This window comes from Amblyraja radiata, chromosome 4 (assembly GCF_010909765.2).
Source record: "Amblyraja radiata isolate CabotCenter1 chromosome 4, sAmbRad1.1.pri, whole genome shotgun sequence".
Lineage (NCBI taxonomy): Eukaryota > Metazoa > Chordata > Chondrichthyes > Rajiformes > Rajidae > Amblyraja > Amblyraja radiata.
In genome coordinates this window covers 54,027,555-54,042,405 of record NC_045959.1, presented here as the reverse complement: position 1 = coordinate 54,042,405, position 14,851 = coordinate 54,027,555, and the positions used below count along the sequence as shown (strand labels likewise).

General features: G+C 44.5%; 1 protein-coding gene across 6 annotated transcripts in view; it reads left to right on the top strand.

Moving 5' to 3' along the window:
- Window positions 1-14,851, top strand: part of vps13b (vacuolar protein sorting 13 homolog B) — an 806,769-nt gene that overhangs the window by 727,781 nt on the left and 64,137 nt on the right. The window lies entirely within an intron of this gene.

The window sequence follows — 14,851 nt, the reverse complement described above, 5'->3', positions numbered from 1 at the left end:
GATAGTGAAGATGGTTGTGAAAGATTGTGAAAGGGTTCAGAAAAGATTTACAAGGATGTTGCCAGGACTAGAGGGTGTGAGCTATCGGGAGAGGTTGAGTAGGCTGGGTCTCTAGTCCTTGAAGCACAGGAGAATGAGGGGTGATCTTGTAGAAGTGTACAAAATCATGAGAGGAATAGATCGTGTAGATGCACACGATCCAGAAGTGGCGGAGCTGCCCTAGCAGCTGTGGCTCGCCTGCAGTCCGTCTGTTTTTTCTTTTCTTTTTTTTCCTTTTGTCCTGTTTTAGTTTAATTTAGTTTATTTAGGTTGTGTATGTGTGTGGGGGGGGGGGGGGGTGGGAGAAACATGTTTTTGGTTTCTTCCTTCGGGGGGATGCGACCTTTTCTTGTCATATCCCCCGTCTCCGTTTCCGTCTGCGCTGAAGCCTAATGGCGGAGCTGGCGGCCTCCAACTGGTACCGACCTCGAGGCTCCGGAAGCAGAGCCAGCTAGGACTTAGCTGACTTCGGGGCTGTGGTGGCGTTGCGGTTGCGGTGGCGGCTACCTGACTTTGGAGCTGTGGCGGCGATGCGGCGGCGAGGATCCGACTTCGGGGCTGTTGCGGCGGCGGCGACCCGACTTCGGAGCCTCGGAGGCTCGGCCGTGGGCCAGTGGACGACATCGTCGGGAGCTCGCAGGTCACAGGTTGGTGACCTGTTTTTCCGGAGCTCCCGCAACAACAGCTGCGTCCGCTGGACTGGAGGGTGGCAGCTTTGGCAGCTTCGACCGCCCCGGGCCGCGGAGTTTGAACCAGCCAGTTTGCGGAGCTCGGATTCAGCCGCGGGACTTACTTACCATCACCCGGCTGGGTCACAACATCGGAAGCCTGGATCGCCTCAGCGCAGAGGAAGAACAAGGAGGGAAGAGACAAGGACTTTAAGACTTTTGCCTTCCATCACAGTGAGGGGGCCTGGTGGACTCACTGAGGTGGATGTTAAATCTGTGTTTATTGTGTGTTTTGTTATTTTATGCTATGTTATGACTGCAAGGCACGAAATTTCGTTCAGACTGAAAAGTCTGAATGACAATAAAGGATACTTGATTCTTGATACGAGTCTCTTGCCCAGAGTAGGGGAATCGAGGACCAGAGGACATTGGTTCCAAGTGAAGGGGAAAAGATTTAATAGGAATCCGAGGGGTAACTTTTTCACATAAAGGGTAGTGGGTATATGGAACTAAGTTGCCAGAGAAAGTAGTTAAGGCTGGGACTAACCCATTGTTTAAGAAACAGTTAGACAGGTACATGGATAGGACAGGTTTGGAGGGATATGGACCAAGCGCATGCAGGTGGGACTAGTGTAGCTGGGATATGTTGGCCGGTGTGAGCAAGTTGGGCCGAAGGGCTTGTTTCCACACTGTATCACTCTATGACTATGACCGTACCTCTTTCAAAAGCACGGGTGAATTCAGTTCATCAACGTCAAGGGTATACAGATGCATGTCACAGAGTTATACAGCACAGAAACAGGTCCTTCGGCCTAACTCGTCCATGGCAACCAAGATGTCCCATCTAAGCTGGACCCATTTGCCCACGTTTATCGCATTTCCCTCTAAACCTTTCCTATCCATGTACCTGTCCAAGTGTCTTTTAAACACGCTTGTTGTACTTTCTCTCGGTTTATTCCATGTACCTACCACCCTCTGAGTGAAAATGTTGCCCCTCAGGTTTCTAATAAAATCTTTGCCTTCTCACAAATCTAAGTCCTCTGAATCTTGATTCCTCTACTGGGTTAAAGACTCCGTACACTCCTATCTATTCCCATTATGATTTTATACACCTCTGTAAAATAATCTCTCAGCCTCCAGCGCTTCAAGTAATAATGTCCTCACCTGTGCAACCTCTCCCTGTAGCTCAGGTTCTTGAGTCCTGCCAACATCCTCATAGATCTTCTCTGAACTCTTTCCAGCTGTTTTCACCCTTGCCTTACATCTCCTTCAGTAATAGATTCTCCAACACGATTCCAAAGCTCTTCCGCTGTGCATCCCCACTCCAAAGCCTTTGTAAACACAAATGAGTACAAATGTTGGGATGTCATGTTGCAGTAATACAAGAGGTTGGTGAGGACACATTTAGAGTATTGCGAAGAGAGATACAAACTGCTGTCGTATCTCAGTGGGACAGGCTAGGGAGAAGGAACGGGTGACATTTTGGACCGAGCCTTCTTCAGACTTTCAGATCTCGACCTGAAATGTCACATTCCCTCTCTTTAGAGCTGCTGCCTGTCTTGCTGAGTTACTACAGCATTTTGTCTATCTTTGGTTCCTTCCTGCATATTTAGAGTATTGTGTTCAGTTTTGGTCACCAAGTTATAGGAATGACGGTGTCAAGCTTGAAAGGGTTCAGAGAAGATTTACCAGGATGTTGCCAGGACTCAAGGGACTGAGCTGCAAGGAGAGGTTGCGGAGGCTAAGGCTTTATCCCTTGGAGCGCAGGAGGATGAGGATGATCTTATAGAGGTGTACAAAATCATGAAAGGAATAGATCAGGTAGCCCCGCAGAGTGCTTTGCCCGGAGTAGAGAATCAAGAACAAGAAGACGTAGGTTTATGGTGAGGGGGTAAATATTTAATAGGATCCTGAAGGTTCATTTTTTAACGCAAAGGGCGGCGTGTGTCTGGAATGAGCTGCCGGAGGAGGGATTTGAGGCATGTGCTATTGCAAAGATTAAGAGACCTTTAGACAGGTTCATAGATCGGACAGGTTTAGAGGTGTGGGACTAGTGTCGATGGGACATATTAGTCGGCGTGGGCAAATTAGGCCAAAGGGCCTGTTTCCATGCTGTGTGACTTAGATGCATCCAAAACATTGCTGTCCATTTCCTAACTTACATCTAGTGTTTTATAACCGACACCTGTGTGCATCTGATATGCCGTAGCTCAATGCAATTCCCCTTAATTTATTTTTTACATAGAGGCTGATAGATTATTTGCTCTATCTATTCTACTAGAGTTGACTTGGTTGGATTCATTGATGATATATCTGATCTGTTGGGATAGCATGCAAAAACATGGCTTTTCACTGTTCTCGGTACACGTGACAATAATCAACCTAAACCTAAAACAACTAAGCCAGAAGCTGCAGAATACAGCTATAAGAAAGAAAATCCACATCTGAATTTTAATAAAGTAATAAAGCTGAGAAACGTTTTGCACATTCACAAGAGTATTATATTGTGCTAGAACTATAAAAATGTATTTTGAGAAATTGGAGTTGCCAGTTATTCCGCACTTAGAAATTATCCCATCAGAATACTAGAATGGAATAATGGATACCTTGTGCCATAATGGAATGCCACAAATATGTTAGTCAACAAAGATTATTTTGAATATTTACTTATGGTTAAGTATGGCATTTGGACATAATTGTTTCCATGCTAAATAAAGTGTTTAATAATTCATAGTGGATGGAAGATGGAATTAAAGCCTCAAGTGTGGACAAGCCCCCAGAGTGTTAGATTAGAAGAATGTTAGATGACTTCATAGCTATAACATTATTTTATTTCTCTTGATAATTCTGAACTTGCCAAGTTACTGAAGTTTCAGAACATTTAAACCAGATCTGAAGATAAATGTGAAATAATCTCTGCATTTGGAATCAGTGACTGCCCCAAAAGGCTCTAGTTCATTCTTGAGTTCCACCAGGGAATAAACTGAATTAGGAAAGGGGTCTCAGATACCACATACTTACAGTGGGAAAGAAAATGAAGTTATTCAATGTGAGCATCTTATGTTTCATATTATACAGGCATCGCACAATAAAAGGGTGTTGCTTTATATATATATTTAAAGATCTTCCCATTCTGCATGACCCCTTTGCAAATGATTATTTCATTATGTTAGCTGTTCACAAGGATTCTTCTATTAGGCTATTGTGAGGTCACCCTGCAGAGTACCTGCCTGGTATATGTTCTTTTGACAAGTCTCCAAAATTGTGGATTGAACAATGATAAACACTCCCCTTGTTATTTTCTTAAACAAGCAGTGAACTCAAAAATAGATGTTGTGGTGGGGGGGGGGGGGGGGGGGGGTGGCACATCGCTAAGGGGGCGGCACAGTGGTGCAGTGGTAGAGTTGTTGCCTAACAGCGCCAGGGACCCAAGTTCGATACTGACTATGGCTGCTGTCTTTACGGAGTTTGTACGTTCTCCCTGAGACCCCGTGAGTTTTCTCCTGGTGCTCCAGTTTCCTCCCACACTCCAAAGACATATAAGTTTGTTGTTTAATTGGCTGCAGTAAAAATTGTAAATTGTCCCTAGTGTATAGGATAGTGCTAGTTTACGGGGGTGATCGCTGGTTGGCCCGCTCGGTGGGCCAAAGGACCTCTTTCCGCGCTATATCTCTAACATCTAAAGTAAACATCTCTTGCACCAGTTTTGGAGTATCACATGCTGGGAATTTTCCTGTAAAAATGTTTAAGGATATAATAAATTGTCTGAACTTCTGGCAGTGAATTTCAGCCACCTTGCCCAATGCACGCAGCATATAGAGCCTTTTCTCTTGCTATAATAGTGCGGCATTCAACATGTTGAGCAGATACACTTAGGATGGACAACATTCCAAATTGGCGACCTAATTAGTTTGCATTTAATCCAATTAATTTCTCAGACGTTCCTTCAATGATAAGAGACGCATTTCGCATCTACCTGAGCAGCAGCGATCAAATTTATTTTTCTACATCCCCCCAACAGCTTTACGAGGATGCCAGGACTCGAGGGCCTGAGCAAGAGGGAGAGATTGAGCAGGCTAGGACTATAAAAGTGTACAAAATCATGTGAAGAATATATCAGGTAAACACATAGAGTAGGGGAATCAAGAACCAAAAATCAAAGGTTTAAGATGAGGGGGGGAAAGATTTAATAGGAACCTGAGGGGTAACATTTTCACGCAAAGGATGGTGGGTGTATGGAATGAGCTGCCGGAGGAGGCAGTTGAGGCAGGTACTATTGCGACATTTAAGAAACATTTGGACAGGTACATGGATAGGACAGGTTTAGAGGGAGATGGACCAAATGCAGGCAGGTGGGACTAATGTAGATGGGACATGTTGGTCAGTGTAGGGCTGAAGGGCCTGTTTCCACGCTGTAAGACTCTATGACTATATAACATTTTGAACATCCAGTTGGGAATATGTGCTAATTCTTCTTTGTGGTAAGAACCAGCAGTCTCTTACTTTCTCAGCCAGGTCATGTGTGCATTCTCCATATCCGTGCCACATGCAATAAAATCTTTTTAAGTGAAAATTTATTATTTTCTATTCTGTACAATAGGGTAAACTGCCCTAATCTTTATCAAATAGAGCCTCAATGAAGATGGTGTTTTGTCAGCTCGTCAGAAAGAAACACGTTTCAAATACGATCAGTCCCAACAATTAAGCTTATAATATGCTTCTTTTTTTTTACCAGAACCATTGTTTAGTTTATAAATACAGTGTGGAAAGAGGGCCATTGGCCCACTGGGTCGTCACGACCAATGATCACATGTACACTAGATCTATCCTCCACATGAGGGGCAATTTACAGAAGCCAATTAACCTACAAACCTGCACGTCTTTGGAATGTGGGAAGAAACTGGAGTACCCGGAGAAAACCCACGTGGTCACAGGGAGAATGTAGAAACTCCGTACAGACAGCACACGTAGGCGGGATCGAACCCCGAACTCTACCGCTGCGCCACTGTGCCGCCTGTTGTTGTGTTGGTGTAACTTTCCTGTGTTTGTATCTCTTTTAAGCTACATTTAACTGTCTTGTTGCCTGCAATAATGTAATTGGACAGCTTCCGAAAGAGCAATCAGCTCCGCCACTGTTTGTGAGCCTTTCATTAAAAGAAATGTGTGGCACGGTGGCGCAGCGGTAGAGTTGCTGTCTTACAGCGCCAGAGACCCGGGTTCGATGCTGTATGTTTGGTGATGTCTGCATGGAGCTTGTATGTTCTCCCTATAATCTGCGTGGGTTTTCTCCGGGAGCTCCGGTTTCCTCTCACACTCCAAAAACGTGCAGGTTTGTAGGTTAATTGGCTTGGTAAAAATCGTAAAATTATCCCTAGGATAGTGCTAATGTGCGGGGATCGCTGGTCGGCATGGACTCAGTGGGGCAGAGGGCCCGTTTCCGTGCTGTATCTCTAAACTAAACTAAAAATATAGACTTCCACTTGCTTCTGTGTAGATCCCTTGGACAAAGTAGAGCTTTCTCCGTCTTGGGGTATTTCTTCCGATATATGATGCTTATGTGAATGGAAAGGTCATAGATTACAAGGAGCAGTACATGGAAAGCCCAGCGTGGTGCTACCCTTGTCAGGCGCACAGAAGCGGATGCCGAGGACATTCATAAATCGTGACTTCTAAACCAACAGTGAAATTCAATGCAGGAATGCTGTGAGGAAGTCTTTCAACTGACATAAATGGCGTCTTATTCAATTAAGCTCCTGTACAGCCAGATTTGCTATTGTAGTCTTGTGAATAGTTCCAGTTTCTCTTGAATTTGTTAGCAAAGCATAAATTTGAAAACAACACTGAATCCACAGACATCTGCTCCAAGGCCATGGATTGTCAGCGAAAAGCTTTCCTCCCATCCTGTGTTCTGTAAAGTCTCAGTCCCTTTCACTCATTCTGGCATTTCCGAAATAATCTAAAATTACATCCCAAAACATCTAAAGTTTGTTCTTTATTTCACTTGGCTGCAGTAGACTTTTCCTTTTTCCCAATTTCTTGTTCCTTAGTTCTTCTTGATGACCTGAATCCCCTTTCTCCACCACAATTTTTGACAACCCTTCTTTCCTAATATAGATGGATACAACAGTTGGCATGTTTGTCATAGTCATAGAGTCATACAGTGTGGAAACAGGCCCTCCAGCCCAACTTGCACACACCGACCAACATGTCCCATCTACATTGGTCCAACTTGCCTACGTTTGCCCTATATCCTTCCAAACCTGTTCTATCCATGTACAGTACCTGTCTAATTGCTTCTTAAATATATCGATAGTCCCTGTCTCAACTACCTCCTCCAGCAGCTCGTTCCATGGACCCACCACCCTTTGTGTGAAAATGTTACCCCTCAGATTCCTATAAAATCTTTCCCCTTTCACCTCAAACCTATGCCCTCTGGTCTTCGATTCACTTACTCTTGGCAAGAGACAGTGTGTCTATCCGATCTATCCCTCGCATGATTTGATAGAGCTCTGTAAAGATCACCCCTCATCCTCCTGCGCTCCAGGGAGAGTCAGTAGATGTTGTTTACTTCGATTTTCAGAAAGCATTTAATAAGGTGCCTCACGTTAGGCTGCTTAGGAAGATGAGAGCCTACGGTATCAAAGGGCAGGTACTAGCAGGGATAACAGGTTGGCTGGATGGCAGAAGACAAAGAGTGGCAATGAAGGGGGCATTTTCTGTTTGGCTGCCAGTGACTAGTGGAGCTCCGCAAGGGACGGTGCTGGAGCCACTACTCTTCCTGCTATATATTAATGATTTGGACGAGGGGATTGAAGACCTTGTGACAAAGTTTGCGGATGATACGAAAACAAAATAGCTGGAGGGGCAGGTAGTGTAGAGAAAGCAGTGACTCTGCAGAAGGACAGGTTGGGAGAGTGGGCAAAGAAGTGGCAGATGGAATATAGTGTAGCAAAGTGTGGAGCCATGCATTTTGCTAGTAGGAATTAAGGCATAGACTAGTTTATAAATGGGGTGAGAATCAAAGAGACTTGGGAGTACTGGTGCAGGATTCCCAAAAAGTTAATCTGCAGGTCAAATCAGTGGTAAAGAAAGCAAACTCAGTGCTAGCATTTATTTCAAGATGGCTTGTATACAAAATTGGGGATGTCATGTTGAGGCTGGGAAGGCCACATTTGGAATATTGTGAGCAATTTTGGGCACCATATCTGAGGAAGAATGTGCTGGCTCTGGCCAGAGGAGGTTTACAAGAATGATCCCAGGAATGAGTAGGTTAACCTATGATGAGCGTCTGTCGGCTCTGTGCCTGTACTCGTTGGTGTTTAGAAGAATGAGGGGGGACCTAATTGAAACATACAGAATAGTGAAAGGCTTGGATAGAGTGGATGTGGAGAAAATGTTTCCACCAGTGGGAGACTAGAAGTCATAGCCTCAGAATTAAAGGACGTTATTTTAGGATGAAGATGAGGAGACATATTTTTAGTCAGAGGGTGGGGAATCTGGAATTCTTTGCCACAGAAGGTTGTGGGAGCCAAGTCAGTGGGTATTTTTAAGGCAGAGGGATAGATTCTTGAATAGCACAGGTGTCAGAGGTTATGCGGAGAAGGTGTGAGAATGGGGTTAGGAGGGAGAGATAGATCAGTCATGATTGAATGACGGAGTAGACTTGATGGGCCGAATGGCCAAATTCTACTATTTCATGTGACCTCATGAATAGAGTCCCAGCTTACTCAACCTCTCACTACAGCTCAGACCCTCGAGTCCTGGCAACATCCTGGTAAATATCTGCACCCTTTCCAACTTGAAAACATCTTTCCTGCAACATCGTGCACAGGACTGAACACAATACTCAAAATATGGCCTCAGTGATTGACTCCAGACCCCCATGGCGTCCATCACATCTCTACCTCTGTGGAAATCGCAGCACCTTGGAGTCACTGTCACCATTTTACAAACTCAAGCTCCCCCCACGCCAGTGATGTTATGGACGCAGGGGTCTGGACCAATCGCTGACAAAGTTTAGGATAAATCTCGTCCCCGGAGACGTCATGTCCGTTCGCCGGCTTTTCGACGTCATGTCTGTTCTGTGTCTTGTCTTTGCGGCGTAGTGTCCGTTCGGGTTCGTATCCTATTGGCGTAGTGTCCGTTCAGTATCCTGGCTTCCACTTCTTGGCTTCGGCTTCTCTTCCGTCGCTGTCGCGTCCGCACACAGATCCCGACAGTGAAGCCCAGACACAGAAGGAGCACGGCCGTGCCGGCAGTTTTGCGCAGGATGTGGTACAGTCAGAGATCGGCCGCGCTGGGCACTCGGCACACCACAATTGCGGCCACCAGCGCAGGCCTCCTTGGGTCACCGCGGCCTCGGGCCTGGGAGGTACCAGAGATGAAGGAAGTCTGCGGGCCGGATGCTTACGGAAAGAAAAATACTCCTGCGGGCCGGATGATTTCGGGTTACAGGCCGCATTCGGCCCGGGGGCCGTAGGTTGCCGACCCCTGATTTACGGCAATAGATGTCCTTGCTAACAACACACGTATGCATCAATTTAAAAAAAATCTTTGGTTAGGCTGCATTTGGGGTATCAAATGCAGTCCTGATCATCCCATTCCAGGAAGGATGTGGAGGTTTTGGAAAGATTGCAAAAGAGATTTACCAGAATGATGCCGGGATTAGGGGGTACTAGTTACAAGGAGAGGTTGGACTGATTTGGATTGTATTCTCTGGACTTGATAGAAGTATATAAAATTATGAGAGACATAGATAGGGAAGAGAACATTCTTCCCAGGATGGAAATATTAAAGACTAGATATAAAAGAGATTTGTGGAGTTTTTACACTGAGGTTGTTGAGTGCCGGTGGTGGTGTAGTCAGATATGATAGTGACATTATAGAGACTTTTGGATATGTATTTAGATATGTCGGGAAATTGATTATCCGCGGACAGAAAGTGTTGGCTTTGGCATCATGTTCGACACAGACATTAGGGACCGTTCTTGTGCTATACTGTGCTATGTTCTTGGACACTTCCATCTGTAATGGTATTTGATGGTATTGAATGGTACTGAACAATGGTACTAATCTCCTTTACCTAACATCATGTCGAAAGCAAATTGGGTGTGCAATATAGTTTCCATGTGAAACTGCTGTGAAGCTGATTTGATTCATGAAGCAGCAATGAATTATAATGTAGACTTTGTTCTGAGCTAACGCACGCACTAATTGAGTGCACCCCCTGGGAAACAAAGGCGAATGCATGAGGAGAGGACATCGGTTGTTGGGCGACCAAGGGAAGGCTACGGCTGGAGGCCCACAGCCGGCTGGGGCTCGCCTGAATCTGGCACCGCTCATAACAACTGGAGTGTGGGTTGGACTTGGAAAATAGCGCCAAACATGGCGCCTTTTGCATGCGGGCTCGGTAGACTATTTCTGTACAATTGCTAATCGGTGGATGGTATGGTGATCATCTACTGGACTGTTTGTCAGAAAAGAATTTCACTGTGCATTTGCACTTCGCACATGTAACAATAAAGCACCATTGAACCATTAAATGCAAAGCTATGCAGCAAAGTATTTCTTCTCTAGCAGAGGTGGTCTTTAAAATGAAAATGCTCATATGCACTACAGCTTATAGTACACTATGTTTTAAAATATCTAAACTATCAATGTATAATGAAGGAGATATGTTTTACAAGCAAAGATTAGGGCGTCTGGACATTTAATCAGTAGCAAAATGCGAAATGTCCAACTCCTTTTGATTAAATGAAATTTTTAATGCATTCTATTCATTTACCATTGTAATGGAGAGTGCTATACATCCAGTCATTATCAGAATAAGTGCTGCTATCTTTGATTTAGTCGGAGCAACAAGACATAGGATTTTTATGCACGCGGCCTGTAAAAGCATGCAGAATATGAGCAAGACTAAAAGACACTTGGTCCATTAGTCCTGATGCTTTCCACATCATGTGTCACTTTAAGTACCATGGTCTCTTGCGTAGTTTATTTAATATCCTGAAATGGGTAAATAAACACAACATTTGAGACTATAAAGCTCCTCCTTGACCGTTGAATATAATTGATTCAATTCTCTGGGGTCTCCATCTGTACAGTCTATGTTTTTATCCCTTGCTAAGTGAAGATTTTTAGACTTTAGAGATACAGCATGGAAACAGGGCCTTTGGCCCACCAAGTCCGTGCCGATCAGCGATCACCCCATACACTAGCGCTATCCTCCTACACACTAGGGATAATCTACAATTTTGCCGAAGCCAATTAACCTACAAACCTGCACGTTTTTGGAGAGTGGGCGGAAACCGGTGATTCTGGAGAAAACCCACGTGGTCACTGGGAGAACGTACAAACTCTGTACAGAGTACAGGGGGGGTTTAATAGAGGTAACCTGAAATTGGAGAATTCATTGTTCATACAGTTGGGTTGGAAGCCACCCAAGTGAAATATGAAGTACTGTTCCTCCATTTTGCGTGTGACCTCCTTCTGGTAATGAAGGAGACCCAGGACAGAAAGGTCAGTGTGGGAATGGGAAGGGAAGTTGAAGTGGTTAGCAACCGGCAGATCCAGTAGGCATTGACAGACCAAATGCAAGTGTTTGGTGAAATGGTCACCGAGTCTACGTTTGGTCTTGCCGATGTACAGGAAATAATTTTGTCCTCAGTAGTCGTATCAACCATATCACTGGAATCAGCCAGCACTGGCCTCTGGCAAGTAAAATTGGGAGAAAATGGTGGCACAGTGGCACAGCAGTAGAGTTGCTGCCTTACAGCACCAGAGACCCAGTTTCAATTCTGTCAGTGTGGAGTTTGTACTTTTTCCCCCTGACCTGCGTGGGTTTTCCTTTTCCCTCCCACACTCCAAAGATGCAAAGGTTTGTAGGCTAATTGGCTTGGTAAAATTGTAAATTTTTCCTAGTGTGGGTAGGGTAGAGTTAGTGTGCGGGGATCGCTTGTCAGCACGGACTCGGTGGGCCGCTATGTCCACTGTATTCCACTGTATCTCTAAACTAAACTAAACTAAACTAAATTAAGTGACAAAGCTGCAGAATAGAAGCATATCAACCTTCAATGTGAACCAGCATCTGCAGCTCCGTCCTACATAACCGGCTCAAAATTGCAGGCAAAGTAGCAAATGAACGCTTTACGGTGGGTTCATTTTTTTTTGTAATAACTGCAGATGTGTAAATGCAAAATTAAACCAGAAAATACAGAAAACACAGCAGGCTAGCAGCATCTGTCGAAAGAAGCCAGCTCCTGCTCCTAATTTTCTATGGTTCCTGTGTTTCAACGTGAAATCATATATTTCCTTTCACTCTGTAAATGTATTTATTGCATCCAATATAATTATCCCCATTGCCGCTAATTTACCTTATCAAAACATTCAAGCCTTTACGGTCCACATGATCCCAACTACTTACTTGCTAACTGGTGGAATGGCTCCAAGTACTGTGGTGTTTCCCTTTGACGTCAACTAATATTTATAAATAAATTAAACAAATTATAGATGGAGGTGCAAGAGAACCCAGCACTCGATCAATTCTTCCTTGAAGTAATTACCATCAGCAGACCATTTTGGGGTTTTGGTAGTGTACATTTCCAAAATTGATTGACTGGCTAGATTAATATGGCAATTATATTTTTTGGCTTTCCAAAATTATTATAGCTTTAGTTATTTTATTGCCTACACATAATAAATCCACAATTTTTTTTGTAGAAACATCCTGTGATTCAATTACTTTGTTGGGCTTGTGAAACATATTCAGTTCAGCCGCCTGCTCAATGTAACCGTTCGCAATATATATGCCATTGTACTTTCCCCTCAATAAATAATACTTAAATAGTAGTCAGTTAGACTTTAGAGACTCTGGAATTTAGAGATACATCATGGAAACAGGCTCTTCGGCCCACCAACTCCGTGCAGACCAAGGTACCCCATACACCACCACTCTCCTACACACTAGGGACAATTTACAACTATACAGAAGCCAATTAACCTACAAACCTGTATGCCTTTGGAACATGGGAGGAAACCAGAGTGCCCAGAGAAAACCCAAGGTCACAGTGAGAATGTACAAACTCCTTACAGACTGCACCTGTGGTCAAGATCGAAGCTGGGTCTCTGGGGCTGCAAGGCAGCATAGAAACATAGAAAATACTGTTGGTGCAGGAGTAGGCCTTTTGGCCCTTCGAGCCAGCACCGCCATTCAATATGATCATGGCTGATCATCCAAAATCAGTACCCCATTCTGGCTTTTTCCCCATATCCCTTGATTCCCTAAGAGTTAAATCTAACTCTCTCTTGAAAACATCCAGTGAATTGGCCTCCATTGCCTTCTGTGGCAGAGAATTCCACAGATTCACAACTCTCTGGGTGAATTCAGAGGCAATTTTACCTCTGCTACTGTGCCGTCCCAAAGGTGTTCACAATCAAAAAGAATGCTTTTGTGATCCTGAAAAACTGTGTCATAAGCAGAGAGTTTAATATAATGGCTTGGCAAGTATGAACTCCATTACTCCATTTTTGGTACATACTAGACTAAGTGGGACCCGTTGGGTCCCAGCTTCACACGGGAGGGCTGGTCCCCCACGTAATATTCCACCTCTCCACCACTTCCAATACACACACACACACACACACACACACACACACACACACACACACACACACACACACACACACACACACACACACACACACACACACACACACACACACACACACACACACACACACACACACACACACACACACACACACACACCCTCCACCTCACACACACACACACACACCCTCCAGCTCACACACACGCACACATACACTCACACACAAACACTCACTCACACTCACTCACACACACTCACTAACTCACTCACACACTCACTCACACACTCACATACACACACACACACACACACACACACACACACACACATATACTCACACACTCACACATACACTCACACACACACTCACACACACAGACTCACTCACACAGACACACAAACACACACATACACTCACACACATACACTCACACACATACACTCACACACATACACACTTGCACTCACACACACTCACACACCCACTCACATACACAGACACTCACACTCACTGACACACATATATGACAGTAAACTTTCTTGAATCTACTCACACGGCTGAGCGCGGCCTCTCCACTGTGGGGCTTCCGCAGTCAGCGGCACTTCCACAATCAGCGTGACCTGTGCACTTAGCAAAATTACGCAATCAGTGCGACCTCTGCACTCACCAAAAATTACGCAATCAGTGCTACCTGTCCACTAAGCGGAAGTCACGAAATGAGCGGGACTTATGGACTAAACACAGTCGGACCTAATAAAGCATTTATTCCTTCCAAACACAGTCGGACCTAATAAAGCATTTATTCCTTCCAAACACAGTCGGACCCAATAAACCCTTTATTCCTTCCAAACACAGTCGGACCTAATAACGCATTTATTCCTTTCAAACACAGTCGGACCTAATAAAGCATTTATTCCTTCCAAACACAGTCGGACCTAATAAAGCATTACAGTTTCAAGCACAGACAGGGCAGCAGGCCAAACAACTCATGGCATTGTCGTTAAGGGCTAACAAATCATTGCAGACTCACAGTTGATTCACAGCTTAGAATGACAGTCATGGCCTCTCCCTCGCAATCTTGCAGAGTGATTGACTCACGCCCAGGCATCTGGGGTTTTATAATCCTGCCCCCCCCCCCCCCCCCGGAAGGCGAGAGGACCAATCAGCTGATCTCAAGGGGCTTTTAAACACTCATAACTTTTTTAAATTTTTCATCGATGGGAAAAATCCTCGGGGCTGGCTCAGCGAAGGAGGACTGTGTAAGTAAGATCGCCAAAAATCACAGCGATACAGGGTAGCGTTTTTTCTAAAATCAATATACAGTGCAGACAGGAAGTGGTCAAGATGAGACTTTTAATTATATATAGATGACAATTAAACACTTGACTCTTGATCATACCATTTACAGGAATGTATTCCATTACCAGCCTGTTATGCTGCTGCAATTAAGAATTTCACTGTTCTGTTGTTGGTACATATGACAATTAAACAATCAATGATACCTCATTGTCACATGTACCTAGGTACAGTAAAAT